Source organism: Triturus cristatus, chromosome 3_2 (genome assembly GCF_964204655.1).
Source record: "Triturus cristatus chromosome 3_2, aTriCri1.1, whole genome shotgun sequence".
In the NCBI taxonomy this organism is placed as follows: Eukaryota; Metazoa; Chordata; class Amphibia; order Caudata; family Salamandridae; genus Triturus; species Triturus cristatus.
In genome coordinates, this window is record NC_140584.1 from 117553160 (window position 1) to 117579902 (window position 26743).

Consider the following 26743-nt stretch of genomic DNA (forward strand, 5'->3'; position numbering starts at 1 on the left):
TGTGCGTCCACCGTCAACATGTTCTCTGTCAGATCCGCCATCAATGGGCTGGATATTCGATTCCTAAGTATGAAAGGCCACCGACTTTATATGGCTAAGTTACTCCATTTTTACAGTTCAGGCAAGTAGGCCCGATTCTGTCCTCAAAGCCTTCCCTGCTCTCTGTCTCTGACAGCTTCAGCTTGAGCTCGCATCTGTATCCATGAACTTTGTCCTACTCCCTGTGCAGCTAACGGTGCCTGCCTCGGCCAGTTTTGCCTGCCTGCCAAGAAGCTGTATTTCACCTTCGAATTATCTACTTTGCTCTTCAGCCGATGCATTCCTGTCTAGTGATTTAGGTAAACATTTCCTTTAGCTCACAAACAAAGGACTCGGCCTTTCCGTCCTCCTGCAAGTAATTCATAGCCCTGTTGCCATGGAAAGTTTTCTGCCCCTCGCATCTCATATAGACACTTAGACGCTTGTACACGCACACAGTCAGTATAGAATAGATTCTGTCCGAGAGTCTTTTCTTGTGGATAACATAGTTCTCTAAACATAGGATGTTAGATATGATTTGGGATTAGGTTGACTTGACCCCCCAGACTTCTCGTCTCCACATGTAGAGCTAAATGTCAAGTCCCCTTCACCTCCTAGTTGCACGTCAATCACACGTCATGCTGCTGCGCGCGCATCTATGTTAAGTATTATCTTATAGATCCACCTATGCATGATAATCAGAGCCAATCATGTTTCTTTCTGCTCCTTATTACGCCTAGTTTCGATTACGTACCACTATGTCATTTCTCTTATCAATTGTTACGCCTTTTGCATTCGTTTCATTGTAATGTATGACCTATAAAAGTTACTTCTTGTCAATAAAGTATTGTACTTCACTTCCTGAACCCTCGTGGTGACGGAACCTGAAGGCCGCCACTCGAGTCGGCCATTTTGGAATAAAGCCCATTCAGAAAATCTCTTATACCACGGATTCTGCCTCTTGTTATTCTGAGCTATTTTACTTTATTTTAGATTCCGTATGAAATTCAGTCAAGGTAAAAAGAATATTTACCACATAATGGCGCCCGACCAGGGACACTTTCTCATCTCACGCGCCGGCGGTGCGTTGCAGGCCCGGTCTCCTGCCACAGCTGGACGGACCATAAACGCGTACCAGCAGGATTTCCTGTAAGCTCCCTCCGGTCAAGCGGGGGCGACTGAGGCTGCGATCAACCCAGACGAGGCGGTGAGAAGTGCGAAGTATCCCGACCAGAGCCTAGCTGAGAGAGCAAGATCCGAGGTATACAGAGGCCCACCAGGTTTTCGAAATCCCGATGTCCAGAGGGTCCGCTGTCCGCAGTCATCGAGTCCCGTTCATTCTCTGAGGCCTTCCGTTTCAAGGAGCTACTCGGTGAGTACCATCGCCGGGGAGGCGTGTTGACAGCACATAGGTTGTGCCGGTCAAGACGGATTTGGGTACACAAATCCGGTCTGCACTGTTTAGCAGTGTATATGTACAGTTTAGCAGTATATCAAGTATTCCGAAGTATTCAGTTATTGTCAAGAATTCAGCTTGGTGATTAGTTATGCAGACTGTCATCATCGTCGGTCATTTTTAAAATGTTTAATGTTTAATGTTTAAAGTGTTCAAATGTCTTGCATATTGTGGTATGAATGATTGTTCATTGTTCACCGTTCATTATTGTGTTTTTCGTATTAAGTGAATTCAAGAGTAAGTATCAGATCAGTTGTCAAGATGCCGCTCTTCTCTAAGCTAAGACAGATTACTACCAGAAAAGGGGTGCTTGAAGAAGCAGTTCCTATTCCTCCTAGGGACACTCCAGGGCATTTTATGTATCACAAGCATGGCTTAGATGCCATATTGTTTCTTGATCTATGGGTAGATTATACCAAGGGATTGCCGGAAAGTCAAAGGTGGCCCGCAGCGGGAACCTGGGATGCAGAGTGCATCATGAAAGTGGAGGAAGAGTTATGGAAAAGAAAAGTCAGACAGTCACAGAAAGACGCTGTTGAGTTATGGCGTAAAGAATCTCATAGACGTACAGAAAAAGCACGTAGACAAAAAGAGAGGAGTAAAGAGAGTTCAAAGGAAGTTCAAGAAAATATATTAATTGAGGAAGGTATCCGAGTGAAATCAGAACAAGTAGATAGACAAAGAAACGCTCTTATGAGTGGTATGTATCCCCTCCTAGCCGAAGGACTACCTAAGGCTGTTCCAGAGATGCCAAAAGACTTGCCACCCCCATTATTTCCAATTAAGGTGCATCCAAAAGGGCATCCCAGAACCGCAGAAGATGTTTTTCTTTCCTCATATCTAGATGACGCAGCTCCCGAGTATGCTAACCCCACACCACATAGACCGTCTGGCGGAGGGATTCAACGTCAGGATCAGGTATCTGTCCCCGTGCAACAGCAAGTCCCGACACGAGCTCCGGCAAGCACATCTGTTTCCGCATCTGTCCCCGCAATCGATTCTACAGTGGTATCGACACCTATAGTTGCTGTATCACGTTCGACGAATCCATTCACACCCGACGCCCCTGAAGGGGCCACGGGAGGTGCAAGCAATACTTTTACGCCACCTAGAATAAATAAACTTGTTTTTCAAGAATCAGCGCATTCACGTACACCCAAATTCGTAAGTGAACGTACGCTTAAGGAACTCCTTATAGATTGTAGATATGACCCGGTGGTCGGTAAAGAGGACGAAATGGTCCTGGCATCATTACGTATCAGACGAGCCGCAGAGTATTTAGCGAGGTTACCAGGAATGATTACGCATCTAGATAAAATATATCATTTTGTCCAAACAGGGCGAGACCCAGAATGTATTAACAGAGCTATGGAATTCCAGAAAGTAGAGATACAGGGGGAACTGTTACGTTTCCTCATAAACTGTGTGATCAGAAATCAAGACCGACCGGGGGTAGACCCGAATACAATGCTTATTCTTACAAGATGGAGCCAGAATATATCAGAAGGGAGACACGATAAGAAAAACTGTATAATAGCCATGTGCCGAAAAATCCGTAGAGAAATAGAACGTATTCACGAAGAAAGATTGGAAACAGACGAGTTCGAGCAAGATGAAGTATCCGAATCAGGGAATTCCGCAAGACAGTCAGAAACCATAGCATACGTAGGCAGAGGAAGATCCTGTGATAATACTAGATGCTTTTCTGATCCCATACACTCAGAATGTCCAAATAATAGCAGAACGTATCCGACGCCTGTAATAAATTTAAAGTCTCCTGAACATTTGTTCCAAGCCGCAGATAAAATACTACGAGAACGAAGGGGTTACCATCTCCTCGATTCCATGGATGAGCAAGAATTAGCCAGATCAGCCGTTCACTGGATTGACAGTCCTGAAAAATACGGTGATGAGACCGTAGCACACACGTTTTTTAACCTTAGTGCAGATGAACAACGTTTAGCTGGAATCTATATGATTCAGCAACTCCTTATACTATATAAGAGCCAACATGCTGACCCTGGTCCTTTACCTGATATATTAACGGAACTACTCACGAACAGATGGAGAGGTTCTAGTAACAAGTTAATTAAGGAAATATTAGTGTCACGTAAACAGTATGTCCTTTTTGTAAGTCCGGATTCTTTCTCGCTGCCCCGCAGAGAAAGAACGCCGTATTATATGGATAGACAAAATCCCTTACGAGAAGTGCACCCAATAAAAGGCGAAGACAATGAGTTTCACCGTGTATTTGTATACACACCCATATCAAAAATTGAATTGTTAGAAATGAAGAAAGTAGTACCAAGTCATGACAAAGACCCAGCGGGTTTCCACCGAGAAATTAAGGACATGTTGCTGATGGGAGAGTATACCTATCCTGATATTATGACGATATTAAAGGTGCTCTTACCTGCTGGCATTTATGAAAAACTGAAAGAAAAAGAGTGGGAAGTGGGAGACCAAAAGATAGATTGGACAGCCTTAGAAACGGAAGAAAAGGCCCGAGCTGCAGGTTCAGGGCTCGGGGATAAAGTCAAAGCATTACCAGGTTTACTAGTACAAGTACTGCCACGTTTATTAACTACGAAAAAGGAAGATTGGGGTGCAATCACGGCCTGTAAACAAAAGCATGATGAAGACACAAGTGACTATTATGCCCGATTTGAAAAATGTTTTGGAATAAATAGTGGTATAAAAACAAGTAGTGAGTCGTATCCACATTTATTTGTGACAAAATTAGTAGAAAATGCTTTACCTCCAGTAAAGAATAGAATATTGAAATTCGAGAGTACCTGGCAAAGTAACACTCCGTCACAAATGCTACAAATGTTACAGTATCATCACAATAGAATTAGAGATGAACAAGAACACGAACAAAGACGTATGAAAGATACAAAAATGAAAATGCTAGTGTCTCAGACAGTACCGGCTGAAGGACATAAAAAGGGTATGACACAGTCCGATTCAGCAGGACCGGTAAAAGGGACATGCAATTATTGCAAAAAGCCAGGTCATTACGTACACGATTGTCCAGTTTTAAAACATAATATCGCCATAGGTAAAACACAAGAAAGATCACGGCCACACAGACAAGATCAGAATGAACAAGGAGCTATGCCGCATTCCCAGGCCATGCCAGCCGCACAACAGCCAATACAGTTTGTGCCAGCTGCACCACCGTTGCCTGTTACTGCCACACAAACCACAACACGACAAATGTATCAGACTGCACAGTATGAATATCCTGAGTATCAGCGTTACGCATGAACCAGCCTAGAGAGGGAAGTTGACTTACCGCTTATCGAGATTCCTGTAGATCAAGAAGGACCTTATGTACATAGTGAATTATTAGGTCAAGATAGAAAATTCTTACTCGATACAGGGGCAAGTCGAACAACTATAAAACGTAGTGAAGTTCCAGGGGCACCCCTCTCAGGCTCTCAAAATGTTTCCCTTGGTTTTTCAGGAAAACCTATTGTTAATGAAGTATCGCAGCCTCTTCCACTTACGATAGGACCTTTGACACGAACTACAGATTTATTGCTTACTAAATCATGCCCAGAAAATCTGTTAGGAATTAAAACTCTGAAAGCCCTAGGAGCCATAATATGTTGTTCTCCGGGAGGAATAAGGTTGTTTTTACGTGATTTTAAAGGTCACTATGTGTCTAGAGACATGGATCCCCGACTACAGACTTTACCAGCGCATCTATGGGCACAAGGCCCTACTGATGTTGGTTACATGAACATTACACCATACCGAGTTACACTCAAGGCAGGAGTGGTATTACCACGAATGCGACAATACAAGTTACCGCAAGATGCTGTAGTGGCTTTGTTGAAAATCATTGATGAGCTAATTGCCCAAGGAGTAGTTGTAGAAACAGACTCCAATGTATGTAATTCGCCGATAATTCCGATTCTTAAACGAACTGACCCTACTGCTCCGCCAGTATACCGATTGGTTATTGATTTGCGTGAACTAAACAAGTGCATTGTGCCACAATTTCCTGTGGTCCCCGATATATCATCATTATTGACAGCAATTGATTCCGAAGCAACATTCTTTACTGTAATTGATCTCAAGAATGCCTTTTTCAGCGTCCCAATAGATCCGGAAAGCCAATATTTGTTCGGATTCAGTTTAAATGGGCGCAGCTTTAAATTCTCACGCGCTCCCCAAGGATTCACAGAAAGCCCCAGCATCTACAGCCAAGCACTGAAACGAGAACTTGACAGTATCCACATGCCAGTTAACACTGCACTGCTTCAATATGTCGATGATCTGCTGATCACCGCGAGAAGCGAACCTGAATGTGAAAAGGCTTCTCTGACAGTTTTACATTTTCTAGCCGACAAGGGGCACAAGGTGTCTCCTTCTAAGCTGCAATTCTGTGTCCAGCGAGTTATTTATCTTGGTCACTCGCTGTCCAAGGAGGGAAGGCAGCTTACACCAGATCGCATCCAGTTAATTGCTAACATGTCAATACCCCAGACACAAAAGGAGGTGCGGGCTTTCATAGGCCTCACTTCATATTGTAGGCAGTGGATCCCTCAGTACGCATTTCTAGCAAAACCACTCATTCAGTTAACCACACAGGAGGCAGCCACATCGACTGTTCTCCCTTGGACTCAGGAACATACACAAGCTTTTGAAAGCCTAAAGGAAGCTTTATGCCAAGCACCTGTTTTAGCAACACCATGTTATAGCAAACATTTTACACTCTTTGTTACAGAACGCGAAGGTACTGCTTTGTCAGTACTCACTCAGGATCAAGCAGGATCACGCAAGCCATGTGCTTATTTTTCCAGTACATTAGATCCCGTAGCTCAGGCTTTGCCCGCGTGCCTGAAATCAGTGGCAGCAACAGCTTTAGCAATCAGACAAAGCGATGCCATAGTGTTAGGACATCCATTGACAGTACAAGTACCACATGCAGTAGAAGTTCTTGTGAACCGAACACACACACAACACTTGACCATAGCAAGACTTACCGGTTATGAACTGACATTGTTTCAGCCACACATAGAGATCCGACGGTGTAATACATTGAATCCTGCTACACTATTACCTGTAATTGGAACAGACCCACTAGCTCATGATTGTGTTGAAATTATTGAAATAAAGACGAAACCTAGACAAGACTTGACAGACGTTCCATTGTTAGATCCAGACCTGACGTTGTATGTAGACGGATCGTGCATGAGAGCAAGTACAGGAGACTTAGTGGCCGCGTATGCAGTCACAACAGACACTGAAGTTATTGAGACAAATTGTATAGATACTTTGTCAGCCCAAGCAGCAGAACTTATTGCTCTAACACAAGCCTGTATTCAAGCCACAAATAAGAAAGTTAATGTATACACTGACTCACGTTATGCATTCGGAGTTGTACACGACTTCGGCGTGCTGTGGCGAGAGAGAGGTTATTTAACCTCCCATGGTGCCCACATTCAGCACGGAACCCTCATTCATGCCTTGTTAGACGCAATACATCTACCAACTGCTATATCGATTATGAAATGTAAAGCACACACGAAGGTTACTGATATCATTTCTCAAGGCAATGATTTAGCTGACAGAACAGCTAAACAGACTGCTCAGAATCGCACATTAGACATGACAAAGCCAATAGTTCAGACACCAACACAGTGTATGACAATTAAGGATCCCGCACTTGACGTAATTGACATACAGACACATGCTACTGCAGAAGAATTAAAGAAATGGACTGAACTAGGAGGGATCCAGACAGATCAGGGATGGATGACGGAGGAGAAATCTGTATGGTTTCTTCCTGACTCTATGGTCCAAGCCATTATAGCTACAATTCACAGCCCAGCGCATTTAGGAGAGAAAGCTATGCTAGATAGCATTCAACACATTTGGTTCAACAAACATTTACGAGCAGCAGCTAAACAAAAAGTCCGTACCTGTATGATATGTTGTCAGTTCAACCCAGGAAAAAGTGTTCCCGTAGAACAGGGTGGATTCCAGACTCCTGATCATCCTTTTGAAGTGCTCCAAATGGATTATATCCAGATGGAACAATGTCGAGGATTCAAATATGTTCTGGTAGTTGTCAGCGCTCTCTCCCGATGGACTGAGGCGTACCCAGTATCAGATTACACGGCCCCGACTACTGCCAAACAGTTAGTTCGAGAATTCTTCCCGCGGTACGGTTTACCACGTGTTGTATATTCAGATAACGGCCAGCCTTTCTCATCCGAATTAATGAAACATGTCTCACTTTTGTTGGGATATCAGTGGAAATTCCACTGTGTCCGACACCCCGAGGCAGCAGGTCTCGTGGAACGACATAATCAAATTTTGAAAATCAGATTGTCTAAAATATGTAAGGAGAAAGGTGTTGACTGGATAGTAGCATTACCAGTTGCACTATTTTACATAAGAATGGTAGCACACTCTCGAACAGGGCTATCCCCGTATGAGGTGATCTTCGGAAGGCCACCAAATATGTGGGGGACGCCTATACCACGTAAAATAACTGATGTTAATTGTAATATGCTGACAGATTACTTGGCTTCCTTGATGTCTGCACTACAATCTTGTCGTTCACAGGTAGCTGCAGCTTTTCCTGACAACACTGAGGTGAAACCCCATGACGTTGCTCCGGGGGATCTGGTGTTTGTAAGAAATTTTGATCGGAAGACCCAGTTGGAGCCCAGGTGGAAAGCACCGAAGCTAGTCCTGCTGAGCACAAGAACAGCCGTGAAAGGTGAGGGCCGCAAGGGCTGGATACATTCCAGCCACATTAAGAAATTTCATGGACTATCCTCGGATATAGACACTGTGCCCTGCACTCCCTCACAGACTGATTCAAAACTTCCTTTTGTTGAACAGAATGACTCTCAGTGCTATAAATCAAAGCTTAGGCCCAAACAGTCGAGCAATTTGATTGTTTAAGTCCTCTCCAAGGTGAAGCGGTTGAATTGTCTCCGACATGTATCCCTTGGACCTGAGTAGAGAAAATACCCGAGAAATGTTGAAACGACAGGCGTATTGTAAATCACTGCGTAGCTACTGTATGAGGACATTATTAATTTTGTTTTTATTGAGTGTTTTAATAATTATTACGAGTGTGATTTTGCACATATATCATCCTATTTCTAGACATGTTTATAATGTTGCTGCTGAACATTCTTTTAGTGACCTACCGCCACATGAATTATCTTATAGACTTGCGCTGCGCAATAACACCTTCATTAGTATGTTACATCATTCCCATCAGACTAGTAATGCCACCAATTGTTGGGTGTGTGGCCGACTCCCTCCCTATCAGAATAACAAAGGAGTTCTGCCTTTCTTTCCACATCCGTTCACACACAATGGCTCCTGTGGAGCATGGTTTAGTTTACTAAATTCCATAGACCCAGACACAGCCGTTTATCAACAACATTGGATATGGGGAAATCTGAATCTAGTTTTATTCAAAGTCTGTCATCCTAATAAGGAGGGTCGCCCCAGTAGAACAGGAACTGATCTAGAAAATGAAGTGTATAAATTAGGTAATTTTACACCTAATCTTATGATTCTGAATGTCAAATCCGAAGTTGAACTAATTCTGCCCACTATGTCAGTATTTCCAGTTAAGGGTGAATTATGTGTAAGAAAAGTTGGTTCCATACATATGGGCCATAGCCAATGCGTTACTACAGTAGAATATAGTGATCAAGGTAAATCTTCATTTAGAGCTTCTCGCCATTCTTACTTTATATGTGGTCAGACGGCATATATGCGTCTGCCTCTGGATTGGGATGGTACCTGTTACATAGCATTCCTTCTGCCACCTGTTTTCCTAGCTCCCCCTGATTATTATCGGAATGTTCATTTAGTACACAATAGAGAGCGAAGAGATCTCCCAGTTGTCGATTATACTGAGACGGCATGGGACAAGTATGTAGATTTCAATAAAGGTATTTTTCCCTATATAGGTACAATATCAAATAGTAAGCTGATACGTAGACTAACCAAGACTCTTGAAGCTGTAGTAAACGAGACTATAGCTGCCCTAGGCAATCTGACAGAGGAACAATCAGTGATGAGAATTGTTGTTCTCCAGAATCGTCTTGTCCTTGACGTCATCCTGGCCGATAGGGGCGGAGCTTGCAGGGTCATCGGATCCAGCTGCTGCATATTCATACCAGAAAATTCGCCATCTGTATATAAAGCTATAACACGCCTTCATAAGATTGTGAGCCAGATACACGAAAATCCAGGCACTTGGACGTGGTCCGGGTGGTTTTGGAGTGTAATATCAGCCTGGGGATGGAGAGTTCTATCGTTCCTAGGTATTGGCCTTCTTATGCTCTTCAGTTGTTGTTTATGCCTGCAATGTGGACCAGCGATTTGTGGTCTGTGTGCCACATCATGCATTCCATATCAAAGTTCTCGTTCAGAATGCCGGAAGAAGAAGGAAGAAGAAATGATGCTCCATGAGCAAATCGATGGAATGATGAAGATTGATATCTCTTGAAGGGCAAGTAGGGGACAAGGAGGGAATGTGGAAATGTGGATTTTCCTGATCAGTTATGTCCCCTATCTTGGACCCCAACGGTTCTATGTGCATGTCACAAGTACATGTATGTTCCCTCCAGTTCCAGTTTCCAAACGCAAACATATGTGCGTCCACCGTCAACATGTTCTCTGTCAGATCCGCCATCAATGGGCTGGATATTCGATTCCTAAGTATGAAAGGCCACCGACTTTATATGGCTAAGTTACTCCATTTTTACAGTTCAGGCAAGTAGGCCCGATTCTGTCCTCAAAGCCTTCCCTGCTCTCTGTCTCTGACAGCTTCAGCTTGAGCTCGCATCTGTATCCATGAACTTTGTCCTACTCCCTGTGCAGCTAACGGTGCCTGCCTCGGCCAGTTTTGCCTGCCTGCCAAGAAGCTGTATTTCACCTTCGAATTATCTACTTTGCTCTTCAGCCGATGCATTCCTGTCTAGTGATTTAGGTAAACATTTCCTTTAGCTCACAAACAAAGGACTCGGCCTTTCCGTCCTCCTGCAAGTAATTCATAGCCCTGTTGCCATGGAAAGTTTTCTGCCCCTCGCATCTCATATAGACACTTAGACGCTTGTACACGCACACAGTCAGTATAGAATAGATTCTGTCCGAGAGTCTTTTCTTGTGGATAACATAGTTCTCTAAACATAGGATGTTAGATATGATTTGGGATTAGGTTGACTTGACCCCCCAGACTTCTCGTCTCCACATGTAGAGCTAAATGTCAAGTCCCCTTCACCTCCTAGTTGCACGTCAATCACACGTCATGCTGCTGCGCGCGCATCTATGTTAAGTATTATCTTATAGATCCACCTATGCATGATAATCAGAGCCAATCATGTTTCTTTCTGCTCCTTATTACGCCTAGTTTCGATTACGTACCACTATGTCATTTCTCTTATCAATTGTTACGCCTTTTGCATTCGTTTCATTGTAATGTATGACCTATAAAAGTTACTTCTTGTCAATAAAGTATTGTACTTCACTTCCTGAACCCTCGTGGTGACGGAACCTGAAGGCCGCCACTCGAGTCGGCCATTTTGGAATAAAGCCCATTCAGAAAATCTCTTATACCACGGATTCTGCCTCTTGTTATTCTGAGCTATTTTACTTTATTTTAGATTCCGTATGAAATTCAGTCAAGGTAAAAAGAATATTTACCACAAACCTCTAGTCCTCTCCTTTTTTAATCCTGTTTAAGGGTACCACTGAATAAAGTTATTAGGTCCCATGAGACAGTTTAAAAAAAATCCTATTTCCTTGGCACTCTGCCCTTCACTCACCTACCTCGTTGGTCTCCCCCATTGAAAACACCTCAGCTCCTCTTCACAAAATATCTTTTTTTGGAGAGTTGTAGCCCACACCTGGGACCTTGCAGCCCCGGTGTGAGGAGGGAGCCCTATGATGAAGCATGTCACCTTCGGGTGAGTGAGGGTTCTCGTCCTTAAAGAAAAGGTCTTCCTTTAACCCCCACTTTTTCTGAGAGACCCTGGTCACACTATCACGACATTTTGTTTTCATGAGAACATATCTTTTGTGAGTCTATTACATTGATAGGGAGTGGTACGCTTTCTGTAGGGGCATCTCCCTTAGTGTGAATTTGATGCAACAGGGCCCACTTAGGCTTGAGGTTGCAGCGCTCCCACCACACAAGTTTGGCGCAGCTGAGGAGCGTCACCCTCCACAGCATCCGGGCAGTGCCACATCCTCTGGCCTGTGGTGCAGATGCAGAGAGGCGTGGCCCACCATTGGCAATCTTAACCGTGCACCCTGGTGTAGTGGTGGTGCCTGTTATGTGATGCAGACTATCCTACGTTGGTGCTCATGGGTGCCTCTACCCATCACAGCTCCCAGGGGCGCCATTTGGTCTTCTCACACAAGTCAGCAACATGTCTCCATGTGACCTGTTAGACTTCACCAACAGGTAATGCCAATCGCCGATGCCTCAATGTCTACCGCCATGGGCCAAAGGCTTAATCCCGATGAAGCCTGCCTCCACCGCCAGGCCGCAACAACTCAACAGCACCCCCGCCTCCCACTCCGGGTCTCAGATGCAGGTCTAGCGAGACCTCCAGGCCCCGGGGACAGTCCACGCTTTCATGCTACAGCTGCCATGGTGTCGCTAGGGAAGCGCTATGAAAAGTGATGCATTACTAGCTTTCCCCAGCGATGCATCTCCTTACATATATGGAGCCCTGAATCTGCATTTCCTCTTCCCTTTGGACTCTGGCAGGTCATCCTGGCTGTTGAGAGGTGTGGGGAGGGGGGTTATTTCCCTGGTCTGAACTTGGCCCTGGCTGCTCCATTGTTTTTATTTTATTTTTATCATTGGTGGTGGACTTATAGGCTATTTTAACCTCTAGAGGCAGAAAGGTCACGTTGGGCTGACTAACTTGAGTTTTTTTTGCCTCTAATTGGCCGTTTATCCCTTTTCTCTCGCTAGCGGCAACATTTTTATCTCCTTGATGCTAGTGTTAGTGGCAACATTCCCCGCTGTGAGCAGATCCTATTACCATGTAGCGATGTATTGTAAATACGTCGGTACCATGGCCATAGTTTTCAGCGATACGCGGCAGTAAAGAAATTGATGCTAACGCTAGTTAATGGCAATTCTTGTAAATATACCCCTAAGTTTAGATCATTTTAACCTTAGTTGAGTTCTAATAATGTGGATTGAGTGAAAACCTGAACTTCAGAGAAATAAATGATCTTGTGGGTAGAGCATCAGATCAATCCATAATGTAGTCATAAGATTAATGCAAGATCCAAACAAAGTTTAGTTTAAAGCCACACTTTATAAAGAATAATGCTTAAAATGGTAAGAACAGGATCAAAGGTGACAATGTTATAGCACACAAACAATCCTAATAAACAATGACAGATAATTAGAAACGAAGAAAATTAACAAAAAATAATTATTTAACCCAGAACATCCATCAGGGCTCATCACAGCAATGAGACTGCTCCTTGAACTGGAAAACAGCCAGAAAATGAATATTTCAAACAAGTCAGAAGGGCTGGGAAAATGCTCAGATTCACAAGACTCTCAAAGTGACTGGCACCATGTAAAGTAGGTCCAGGATTTTCTCTAGTCACCACCTGCTTCTGAACGAGGACCTTTGCAGTTTTCCACAACACAGGCCTTTGAAGTAGACTCCTTACCACTGCTGGTCTGCAGAGTGGTCCACATAATCTAGTGAACCAAATCATGGAACCATTTCCGAAGAGCTGGACAATGCAATGGTCAGTTGCAAGCCAGGACGTTGAACAATCTTCTGATGTTGCCCTGACAGAAGGTAGCAAGTCTCTTCGTAACAATCTCGAAGACTTTTCTGCTTGGTTTTGAAGCAAGTTCAGATAACCCAGTGGCTATGCTATCAGTAAATAAATATGCAACCAGCAAACTGATGGTAAGTGACTATAAACTAATGTGAAAAGAAAACACATGGATTCGTCTCACATTTAAAGAAGTGGAATTAGAGTAGTATAATTCCGGTTCAAAGTGACAATACATTCTACCCAGAGTAGATGATGCCATAACATCCAAGATGTCATTACAGCAATGTAAGCTAAGAAGGTCTTATTCCACTAGCAAAAACTTACATTGATACCTTGCCGACATTAAAGAGATTCCAGCATCGTCTACCAACAATATTCTAGAAATTCTTGATGGGCAATGTAGGTGCTGTGTCTAGGGAAAGACTCTTCATGAAAAAGACAAACCTAATCTGCCCCATCTGCACTCAAACGTTCACAAAGTCCACCATACCATCTCATCCCATTTCCTGAACTATTGTGTATTGTCCCGATGACAAAATTGGTAAATATGTATCAGGGGTACTCTGAATAAGTGTCAACTGAAGTGAGCAACACCTGGCAGAAGTTTAAAGACATTTTGTGAAGGGGTGAGCCAAATTAAGCATTTCATTAAGCCAGTAATGTGGGATTAGTAACGGAAATCTCAAGCCTCAAATTTTACAAAACTAAAATAGATAGCTCATATATGTTTATATGGCCCAGTTACATTCCTTTGGTGGTAGTTGCTTTTTCCATACCTCAAATGGAAGATAACAGGAAGTAATGTTTTAATTTAAAAGTAAGCTTGAGATCAGAAAAAGCTTGTCAGTGCAGTTGAAGAGGATGCTGTAGTCGGGAATAATATAACTTGCATCTCTCATAATTTCCTGTTCAGCAGTAGGACGGTTCTTCTAATATCACATATGCACACTTGCAAAGATTGAAATATTAATATTTTGAACGGTCTCAGTGATTGCCTAGGGGCTTGGTAATTTGGGGGCAGGACTGCAAGGTGTAAGGCTGTAATGAAAAGATAACAAACATACAATTCTTACAGTGCACCTGGGTCGGGGACTTGTTTTTCAGGCATCTACCTACATCATCAGTACATATCACAGCATTCCACAATGTGAAGAAGGGGAAACTTCAATGCAGTTGAATTTCCCACACATCTTGTGCCCCTGCTATACACAGTTTTGTCATCGATAATGTGATTTCAAATGTTGAAGTAATGTTATCAAGGATGTTATAGAACATGCCATGAGTGCTGTAATATGTGGGCTGTGCATGGTGAGGGTGCAAGTTATAGTTACTTTACGGCATGAGTTATAGTTATGTGGGATAACTATAACTGTTGAATTTCACTAAACTATTCACCTAATTATTACATCACAAGAACCTTTGGATTTTTCTCAAAGAAAGTCTAGTTTTTTTAATGTAAAGTAATATTGCATTTCCATACATAAAGCCAACCCCCTGCAGTGCGCTGCCTTTGACTTTTAAAACACTGGACTAGCCAACAAACACTTTTAAAAAGCTGACACAGGGGACATTGTTCTACTCTTTCTCCTTCTAACTGCCTGATATACAACACCCATAAGTAGTTCTTATGTTCAGGGGCTCTACCGTGGCATTAAATATTGTCCTTGCCACTCAGGAATGTTAGGGCTCACATATAAATGCCCTTAAACGTGGTACTCATATGCAACTCAGGAGCCTGTGTGGTGCAGGTCATCCAGGAACTTGAAGTTACATTATAAAATCACAGGCAGTACAAGTTGCATTTCAAAACCACAAAGGTCAGCAACATTTATATCATTATAGTCTTCACATTTTCAGAGCAGGCATCACCTGGCCCACTGACCATCAAAATAATTTCTAACTAACTCTGTTACTTACTAACTTATTAGTAGAGATTTTCACAGAAGGCCAAACTGCACCATGATCATGGAACAAAATCACAATTAGTGTGTTATTTAAACCTAACAAAGACCCCAAACTCTGTGAGTCATATAGACCTATCTCACTACTAAACAGTGATTATAAGATCGATAATCATGTACTACCTAGAAGGCTAGAAAAGGTAATAGAAAGTTTATTAAAGGACTGCAGCTATATGAACTGACTTACAAATTGGAGGGAGCAATAGATATGGCAGTTGAAGGAGGAACTCCATTATCAATATGAACATTCAATGCGCTAAAGCTTTCAATAGAGTGGGCTGGCCCTTTTTAAATGGTAGGATCAACAACTTGTTTTAGGAAAGGAATTGTCAAGACCAATCCTACTAATCCGTAGGGAACCAACAGCAAATGTTGCGGTGAATGGGAAAATAATGATACAAAGAGGAACCCGACAAGGGTGTCTCCTTCCACCACTGCTTTACAACATTTACATTGAACCACTACAATGTAGATTAAGAGTGAATATTAACATACTCCCCACTGGAATGAGTGGTTGTACAAAGAAAGTGTCTTTGTACGCAGCTGACTTAATGATATATACTAGAGATGTGGTAAACTCATATCGGTCATCTTACAGACATTGGAGACATTTGGAGAGATCATCAGCTATCTGGTAAATCAACAAAAGACCAAGATCATGAAATGGATCACACAAACCATCATTCCCTTGTCATCTTCAACGATGGACTCATCCACATCAGCACATACAAGTCTCGACAACGTGTCCGCAATGCAATTCCTCACACCAGGAAAATATTCAACATCAAAATTGTAAGCCTGAAGACGACAACCCATTTGGATATGCGACTTGATATAGAATCAATACCCTTTTTATTAAAAACCTCGCATAAGGGTTTATGGTCAGTCCTTACACAAAATTTAGAACCCCAAAGTAAGTTCTTTAATTTCTTTGTAACCCAGTGTAGAGCTAGAGCTTCTCTTTCTATTACAGAATACCTGAGCTCGGCCCCCTTTAGAGTCCTAGAGAGAAATAGAATCACGTTCACCTCATCGTCCTTTTCTTGCTGAAGAACCGCCCCAAGACCCTTCATGCCTGCATCAGTTATTAAAACAGTCTTCAATGCGGGGTGTCTTTTAAATGTGCCTTTAAATTGTTAAATTCTTCTTCACATTGTGAAGACCATACAAAATCAACCCCTTTGCATAACAGGCTCCTCATGTTAACACTTTTTTCAGCAAACCCACGTACAAATTTGCTGTAGTATTCGTCCATACCCCGGAATTTCATCAATTCATATTTATTAGATGGAAAGGCTATGTTATGTATGGCTTCAATCAATTCTTGTTTAAGTTCTATACCTCTCTCTGAAATAGTATGCCCCATGTAATTAATTGAAGACTTTTTAAATTTGCACTTGTCTAGACTGACAGTGAGATTAAACTGGTTGAATCTCTCGAACACCTGCTTCACTCTCAAGTCATGTTCTTCATCATTACTTCCAAAGATTAACACATCATCTTGATAGATTTGTACTCCAGGTAGATCTCGCAACACCTTTTCTAAAGCCCTTTGTAGACGGATGCTGCCGAAACCAAACCAAAAGGCAGCCTAACAAATCTGCAGGTACCAAATGGAGTGATGAAGGCAGTGTAATCCTTGGAATCCTCATCCAACAAAATCTGATGGTATGCAGATTTTAGATCTACAGTAGAGATCACTCTAGCGTCTTTAAGTAACATAAGCATTTCAGAAATTTTAGGAATAGGGTACCTATCAACAATGACCTGCTTGTTAAGAGCTCTCAAGTCTATGCACAGACGCAAACTGCCATCGGATTTGCGTGCTGCGACCACTGGCGCCAACCATTCAGTTCCTTCCACTTCCTCTATGATACCATCAGATTTTAACTTATCTAGCTGCTTTTTCATCTCATCTTTCACTGAAAAAGGTACACTGCGCACTTTACTTGAGACAGGTACAGCACCCGAAACCAATTTGATCTTATGTGTGTATCCGCGTAAACAACCCAATTCACTGCGCAAAACATTCGGAAATGATGCTCTGAGGTTGGAAATATAATCCACATTGTCATCAATGGAGTTAACTGAATTTACTTTGAAATTTTCCCTTAACAGGATTGGAGGATTACTATTAGGGTCTAACATGATACCAAGGTCTTCTTGGTGAAGCCAACTTAATATGCTTTCACCCTTGTGAGAAACATAAACCTTACCAGCAGTGAATCTCACTTTATATTCTATCAAACCCTCAAAATAACCTAAAAGTTTGATGGGCTCCCCACCATAAGCAAAAGGTTTGATATCTGCTTTAATTGTTTTAACCTTATCTTTTAAACATTGAGAATAAAATTCGTTGGAGATAATAGAAATTTTTGCACCAGAATCGAACAGCATGCAAATCTCTTTTCCTTCAATTATAACTATATCAAAAGGCCCCTTTTTATTCTTCCCAAAAACTTGTGAGACAATTTGTCCACCATCAAAGTCAGAATCAGAATCATCTTCTGTGCACCCATGTGGAGCACTTGAGTTCACCTTTGCTTTGGACTTTTTTGTCCGACAAGCACTCGTGTAATGACCCGTTTTCTTACATTTTGCGCAAGTGCTTTTTAACGCGGACACTTTTTGTCATTAGCTAAATGACCAATGTTCCCGCAACGAAAACATTTAGGTTGAAAAACATTATTCTGAGATGAACGTAAACTGCTCCCTTCAGAGTTGTGCTTAAAGTTTTTCTTCATAACATTCCCTTTAGAGCCTAACTTAATTTCATGTACCCATTCACCATTCTTCTCATGCTTTGTAATGATCTCCACACATTTTTGGGAATGTTCTATTTGCTTGGCAATAGTGATTACTTCGTCTAACGAAGGTTCATCTTTCTGCCAAATGTCATCCCTAACTTTTTGTATATTACACCCTAACATAAATTGATCTCTTATCCTTACCTCAATCAAAGCATCAAATTTGCACGAAGATTCTAATTTCCTCAAAGCAGTAATATAATTTTCCACTGTTTCACCATCATTTTGGTTTCTCCTGCCAAAATGATACCTTTCTAAGATGTGCTCACTTTTGGCAAGTAGTGCTTATCTAACTTTGTAATACATATCTCATACTCATTTAAGGTTGTGTCGTCAATCTCGGGAAGATGGTCCAACACTTCTTGACCTTCTGATCCTAGACAATGTAATAAAAGCGCAGTTCTTCTTTTAGCACTCAGGTTGGTACCACATACCTTCGCGTACCTTTCAAACACCTTTCTTCCATTTTTGCCACTTACTGGGTGGGTCACCCGGTGATGACAAAAAGAAAGGTGGTGTTGCGACATTTTGCATTATGTAAAAATATATAAATACAAAGATTACAGTTGGAATAAGATGTAAGCAATTCGTCACAGGTGATTGGTGAAAACAAATTTTACCCTTCAAGGAAGAAACAAAAAAAAACACTTCCCTTAAATAAATAAATGAAATGTTGTAAAATCCTTTGTTCTACCCTTTCACTCCTTCTTATCCCTTTCCTTTCCATTTTATTTAAAACAAAAGAAAGAGAAAAGAGAAGGAAAATGTGACCGATAAGCAAATATAAGAAAGTTGAGGAAAATAGATTGATAATAACAATTACAAAAGAAATTCACTGCAATAAAAACGAATGCCAGTAGTTGGCAATGTGACATAACATCTTGTAAACAATAACTTATTTCTTTCCGTTCTTCACAACCCCCGGTAATGTTATTTAATGTGAATCACCACGAGCGTCCGATGCCTCCTTGAATCCCAGGACAACAGTGACGATTACGTGGAAACACAAAATGGAGATCACGCAGCGCTACGTATGAAAATGCCATCACGTGCTGCGACGCGGTGACTCATCAGCACGTCACATGAGACTTACGGGTGAAATGGAGAAGAGAACACATGAACGGTGGAATCCTTACGTAACCTAGAAGCAGCCCAGCGCCAGAAGATGCGTGCACAGGAGACTTTGAATGATGCCGAGTCTGGGAGGTAGCCAGTATTCTAGATGCAGGTGAGTGGTTTTACAAAGCGTGCGCTAGTGTCCTTTGAATGATGCCAAGTATGCGAGGTAGGCGGTTGGGGTACAAATAATGCTGAACCATGCCACAGCGTCCCTTGATAACGTTAAAAGTTACCGAATTACCTCACAATTCCTCAGCACCTTTTTCGGATTTCTCAAGCACTGACAGCAACTTGCACACTAAACGCCCATCACTGCAGTATCATAAAGTCACAAAAACTATTTTGAAAATCAAAACAGCACGTTCCCTGCAATTCCTCACTTTTCTGCAAGTAAGCAAGTAGTGCAGAAAATCAAAACAGCACGTTCCCTGCAATTCCTCACTTCTCCTTTTTCAAGTCGTGCTTTTCCTCACTGATGTTGAAGGTTTACACTGTCACATCAAATATTACCATAAGGCAGAGGGGAGCAATTTCTTCGTGCCAAAGGTAGTCATCAACAACTTAAAAACTCAAATCTTCCAAAGCCTTGTAATGGTGATGATAAGTCCTTAATGTCTTTTATTATGTCCCCAAAATACCAACACAAGGATATAGGGCAGGCTTCAAAATCTCCCAAGATCACAATGTTCAAGATAAAAGGAGCAAAGAGCGGCAGTTGCCCTATGGTAAAAATCAGAAGTATTGTGAGAAGAACGCTTTATAGAGCCCACATCGAAGCCTCCCAACCCTTCCAAAAATACATCAAAGGAATAGGTGAGGCATGTGGCGAATGCTCACTTCTGAATATTAAAATATAGAGACACTCACATGAATTGTAGTTGATTGCAGTTTTTTAAAGGAAATATGCTGGTTTAAAGTGATGTTGGAACTGATCTTCTTCTATCTGGAAACGCAGAGTTGGTTCATCATGCTCATCGCCAGTGTAAAATTAAGTAAATAAATCCATGGAGAGATCCAAAGTAAATAGGAATAAGTTTAATCCAGAGAATATAATGTCCCATCCATCAGTCAGCAAGAGCCAGGTGCAACTGGCTAACCACATAACAGTAACATTCTATCTCCATGGTGCTAGTCAAAGAGAAACACACAGGCACAGGGAAATTCACATTGAGGATGCAGAGTCATATATGAAACACTATATAAGTATTATATTACACAGGCGTAAGTAGTGACGCAGTGTAGTGGGAATAGGTCTCAACACGCATTGCTGGAGTCGCATCGTGCTTGCGACACGACTCCAGCAAATCTGTGACTTTTCCGCCAAGAGATGCGTCAGAATTTCTGACGCATCTGTCAATCCTTGCACCATAGTGCGCCGTATTGTAAATACGGCGCATCTATGGTGGCGCAAGGGTTTCTAAGGGTGGTGCAGGGAAAGTGACGCATCTGCACAGATGCGTCACTTTCTTGTAAATCTGCCCCTTAGTTGTCTACCTAGTCCTCCAAGGAACTAGGCTACTTTCCTCTGTTTCTTCAGCCTCAGAGGTCCGATTTGCACTCGGACAATGTTGTGTTGGTCTGGTGGCCAGCTCTAACCACTAGGAGTATTTTCCTCAGGCCTCCTGGACTCTAAATGTATTTCTTGTTCCTACAATTTGGTTTTAATGCTCCAATCATCGGACCTGTTCTCTGGCTTAGCTCCTGGTGATCTCTCCTGCTTGGGAGGAGTCTACCACAGCCTCTCCACAGCTAACAAGCAGAACAACATGACTGCAACATCCCTCAAATCAGACAACTTCCAAGCTACTTGCAGGGCATCTATGTGGGAGCAGGGTCAGGGGTCATTCCACAGAAGTCCTAGTGGAATACCCAATATTCCCCAAGCAGGTCCTTTTCACCTCTAGTTGAATATGGGGGCTAGCACAACTACCCTGAAGAGATCCATCCTAGTCCTGGGTGCCAGGTGTCCCAAACTCCATCCTTGCAGTTGTTTAGGTGTCTTCATTCCAGGTGGGCTTTATTCCAGTATTGCAGCCCCTGGTCCAGCGTCTTCTCAAGTTTATTTAAGTGGTGGTGGAAAAATTAAAAAGGTAGACACCTCTACCCAATCCTAGGGTGCCACGTCATCACTTCACCCCTGCCTTTCCTGAATAACATTCTGGGACATTTAAATATTGTCACTTCCAGTAGTCTATATAAAGACCTTCCCAAGGAAACTCAGCCCCACATTCAACTGACACAGCTAACTGATGCCTTCACACCAAATCTCCAGAGAGGAGTCCCTCCAGTGTTTGACTCCAGAGGTTTGGTCTACCTCCTTTGTTTTGTGGGTTTGGATTTGTCTAGGCCTGGTGCAGTGCGAAGAGTTAATCAGGACATACAGATAAACTCTCTACTTCTTCCTTTCCCAGGAACAGGGCCAAGCATTGCCAATTGGCTCTCCCGTAGGGAGTCCTTTGATCCCCCTTCTGCTCAGCAAAGTAATTCACTTGGCCCAGTAGAGAGAACAAAGGCATGGAATATAATTATGTCTTAGTCAATAATTCAATTAAATAAAATACGATTGTCAATAACAAATTACAAGTGACATGCTCTAGCTTCCTTCTGACATAATCAAAAGATGATATGTGTTATTAAATTTCATATTAAAATAGTTTTTCTACAATTGATTACATTTTTTTTAAAACATTGCCACTGGCCTTAGAAAGTGTTCGTTATCAAGTGATTTCAATAACGAAAATGCAGTACGACATTGTCGAAGACCAAGTTACCTTAAAATTGGTAGAATCCACCTCCTTCTTTGTTTGACATTAAATTTACAAAATAGCAATTTACAAAAAACATGCATTGTCGATTGCTGAACCATATCATCACATGGCCAGTTGCTAAGTGTTCTAGACCAATCATTTATGGTGGGGAAACTTGTTAGTCTGTGAAAAATCCCTAGTCTAAAACAGATCAGTACAAATCTTTTGCATGCACCTCGTACCTTTTTGAGATATGGATGGATCTCATATGTGGTTAATATCGTTTGCTCAGCCTGTTCCGTCAGTCTCAATATTTCTACAGAAAATCTGTTTGTCTCAAGAAGCTTCATGAAGTTTCTTTTAAAATCTTTTCTGGTAACAATGGTCATGGAGCCAGGTTTTCCAAAATATTCTGGGTGCCCAAGGTCATTCATGAACTATGTGGTGGTACACATAAACTATAGGGTTTGGAAAATATGACAAATTTGAAATGTTTTTTGTTGAAAATGGGTGTGTAAAAATGTCTTCTATGGATATTTTAGCACTTTTGAGTTAGTCTCATGACTCACCCTAATGGAAGAGGTGGTGGTTCAGGGGCAGCTAGCATTCAGGGAAAACCTAAATATTTCATTGTGTGTGGGACACATACCACGTTATAGTATATTTTGAATTATGTAATTAGTTTAGAAAATACAAATACTATCTGCGCTGCCTGAGATACATCTCAAGTCCATCCTACAAGTCCAATGTAAAGCTCTAAGCCAATCTTCCGGACAAGGGCCTTCGGAATCTGACCAGCGTTTACAGATCTGCCTTCTCACTACAAGCAAAAAGTAAAAAAGTAGAGACCTCTATATTCTACCCATCAGGCTATGCGACTCCATATCAGTTCCCATCAACACCAAGACAGGACTTAACACAATTCTGAGACCAAAGATGTTGGCTAATTTCTTGCTTACATTATTCCAGAACCCGATGATTGTGGGGCAGGTAGCAAACATATGCTCATTGTTTGCTTCGGGGAGACCACATCGTCTACACCTTGGTATCGGGGCTTGTACAAATCTTGCTATCTTCTGAGGAGTCCAATATAGTCTATTGATAGTAAAGAAGTGATTCTTTTTTAAATTGGCTGGCTTAATTGTAGAATAAAGCGGTTTTAAAGAATGTTTCCATACCTGAGGGAGAACAGAATCTGGGTTCATTCCCTTCTAGACACCATAGGGTTCCCCCAAGCTTTCATCCTCTCCCTCTAAAAGCTTCCAATACCATAAGGAGACTTCCTTACTTATGGACTGCATATCTTGAAAAAGTGCTTGAGCCTCCCAAGTGCCACCAACCTCCAAATTAGAACTCACATAGAGGATAAAAACTGCACATATTTGAATCTAGAGAGGGAACCTCAGTTTTTGCCTTAAGTGGCACCCAAGGTAAAAGCCCTTGCACTGTAAAGCAGTCCCCCTAGTGTTGATCCCAGCCTCCCTCAGAGGGTGACTCAACCTGTTCATCAAACACTCTGGGGTACCTGTAGAATCACACACTGGAGAAAAATCTGTATAATACCAGATACCCAAAATCTTCTTAACCCTGTACTAAAGACTGAGTGCAGCCTTCAGTACCTTCAGGCAGATCTTTTTGAAAAACTCGGGAGTCCCAAATGTTTAAAGAAAGCCATTGGGTCTCAATCCTACCACCATTTCTGATACAATACAACCCCAGGTTGAGCTATCCAGTGTCCCAAGTAGCATCCTACAGTTCTTCAATTGGAAAGCCATAAAATAAAGACTTAAATCTGGTAATGCCATTCCACCTTTCATCAGCCTCCTCCTCAATGTTTTCCAAGAAAGCCTAGCTCCCCTAGAAGCCCTGATGAAACTAGTGATTTACCACTGTAACTTTCCCAGCTCTTTTTATGAAAACATAAGACAAATAGTATTAAAGATATAAGTGAGCTTAGGTAAAATCGACATTTTAGTAAATTTCACAAAACCATAAATTGACAATGGCACGTTTCTCCATGTAGTGAGCTGCAAATCTATCTCCTTTGACACCCTCCTTAAATTATGCACTGGAACCATCTTCAACTAATGTGCTATTGAAATGTCGAGGTACCTACACTCCACCCGATCCCAGTTGGTAATATTCCAACACATAATCTCGGACTTAGATGTATTCACAGAGTAACCTGAAAGCACCCCACACTCTTCTGCTGGTTTTTCCACTCTCGAAATAGTTTGAAAGGGACCTGATGAATATTTAATAGGATCATCTGCATAAAGCGCTATCTTGTTCTTGAATCATCGCAAAGTGAAATTGACCACCCGGGAGTCTCTGTTCAATATTAATATCAGACAAAAGAGAAGAAAGCAGGCACCCCTGCCTCATACTCCAGATGATCCCAAAACTCCCCATCAGCATTCCAGTGAACAAGATAAGGGTGGATGAATTTGCATATATTCCCTGAAGGGTTAAGATGAAACATGGACTAAACCCTATTTTTACCAAGGCATGACACAAATACGCCCAACACAACCTATCAAAGGCCTTGGCAGCGTCTACTGTGGGAACAGCCAATGGGATCTTATTGGTTATAGCCAAATCGATACATCCAAATAATTGCTGAGTGAGACTAAGCATCTGGCATTTAGGAACAAATCCTTTCTGATCAGGATGAATTATTTGGGGATCCAACTTAGCAAGTAATCCTGCTAAAATGCTGGCAAAATCTTAAAGGCAGCATTCACAAGCAAAATTGGCCAGTATGAATCTGCCCTCTTAGGATCGATAGCAGGTTTCAAAATCAACACTATTGTGGCTTGCAAACATGACTGTGGGATCTGGGCGCTCTCAAGATAGATGGAATTAAACAATTTTTCCCAAAATGGTACTGCCACCGTTTTCAGCATTTTATATAACTCTAACGGAATTATATCAGGCCCACAGCCTTTCATTCTTGGCCCGGCTCAAAGGCTCCCAAACTTTAGTCTCTGTGATTTATGCTTCAAGGGACTCTTTTCCCGTTTCCGAAAGCCTCAGAACATCCCTGTCCCGTAACTACCCCCTGCGACCATCAAAGTGTGGAGTTATCTCCTGCGTATATAGTGCGGCAAAAAGGAGACCAAATGCCCCTGCACTCACCTGCATTCATCGAGGTATCTCCATGTGAGTTAATTATTAATTCCTTAATATTGATCCTTGATCTCTCTGATCTTGCTTTCAAAGCTAGATATGCTCCTGTTCTCTCACCATACTCAAAAAGGTTTATGCTTTTGGCCTGCCACCTATCTCTACACTTTTTTTCTAACTTAAGCTTGAAATGTAACTAAACTTCTTCTAAATTCTTCTGTATCTGGTCCTTACCTCGAGATGAGCCTTGCACTTGAAGGGTGGCCTCCAGTACCCCTATTTTCTGTTCTAGGACATTGCACTCTGCTTTCTCTGCTCAACTCTTATCATACACTAGTTTTCATAAACCCCTCGAATATAAGCTTTAAATGTGTCCCACACTATGGTGAGGGAGGCAGACCCTATATTATCTGAACAAAAATTAATTACTAGTTTTTTCTAGGGGCAAGTTGGTATCTTTGCCAGAAAGTAGTGCCGGTTGACCGTCCACCTAGGATTCTGCCTACAAGAGGGGCACTGGAGTACCATAGTAACCACTGAATGGTTAGGAATATGTCCTGGCAGAGGGTTAATTCCTTTAACATTATCTAATATTGTATTATCAACAAAAAAATAATCAAGCCTTGAAAAATGACTGTCTTTCTTATTGTAGAATGTGTATCCCTTTGTCTGTCACATTTGATGACGCCTCACCTCTGTCAATCCCAGGTATTGAACCATACTCCTCAATGCCTATCTAGTTTTAGGTGTAGAGTTACAATCCCTCCGAGTGGATCTATCGATAATAGGATCCAGGAGAGTATTAAAATCCCCCCAAGAGAATTGGTGATACAGCCTCTACCAAATTCCATTCCAAAGTGCAGAGATGAGAGGGGTCATCAGCATTCGGGCTGTAGAAGCCTCCACAAATAAATTCATAGTTAGAACATAGCACACCTTCCAGGACCTGTCTACTTGTACTATCCATTTTAGATGACAACATCACAATCCCTGCTCCCTTCCTCAGAAGGGTAGCTACTATCTTACAATAGTCTTACTGATAAGTAACTGTAAATCTCTTGCATTGGGAGAAAAGTGCTCTACTCTTTATCGCTGTGAGATGGGTCTCCTGAAAAATCATTACATGAGCCCTACTCTCTTCAAGGTATCAAAATATCAGTCTTTGCCTCCCTCTAGATCTGAGGCCATTTAAATTCCAAGTTAGGAAACAAATCTCTCTACCTTCCCCTATTGTTTTGTTTTGTTTTAAGGAGTCCCAACCCCTTTTTTCTAAAATGTGAGGTGAATACGTACATATCTAAACAATAAAAACAGTTGCCTGCTGAACTTGAGGACTTTTTTTCCCACTGCCCCACACCCAGTGTCCTTACCCAGACCTACCCATGAGGAACCCTCCCTCTACTATATGGCATTTCAAATGCCGATGGGCTTTCTTCAAAGTGGTGAAATAACTCACAAAGACCCTGTGCGCTGGTTTACCAAGTGACCCCCCCACAGACGCTGCCCTACCAAGCCTCCCCAACAGAATCCTCAGGAATTCATGTATTTGAGTGCTTCTTAATTACATCAAACAGCCCATCTACATCTTGGGGGTTAGGTAATTGTACATTTGAATATTCCATATTATACACCTGGTGGCCGGAACCTTTACCTGTGCCTTAGCTCGCAACTTATGAAGCTCTTCCAGTCTCCTGC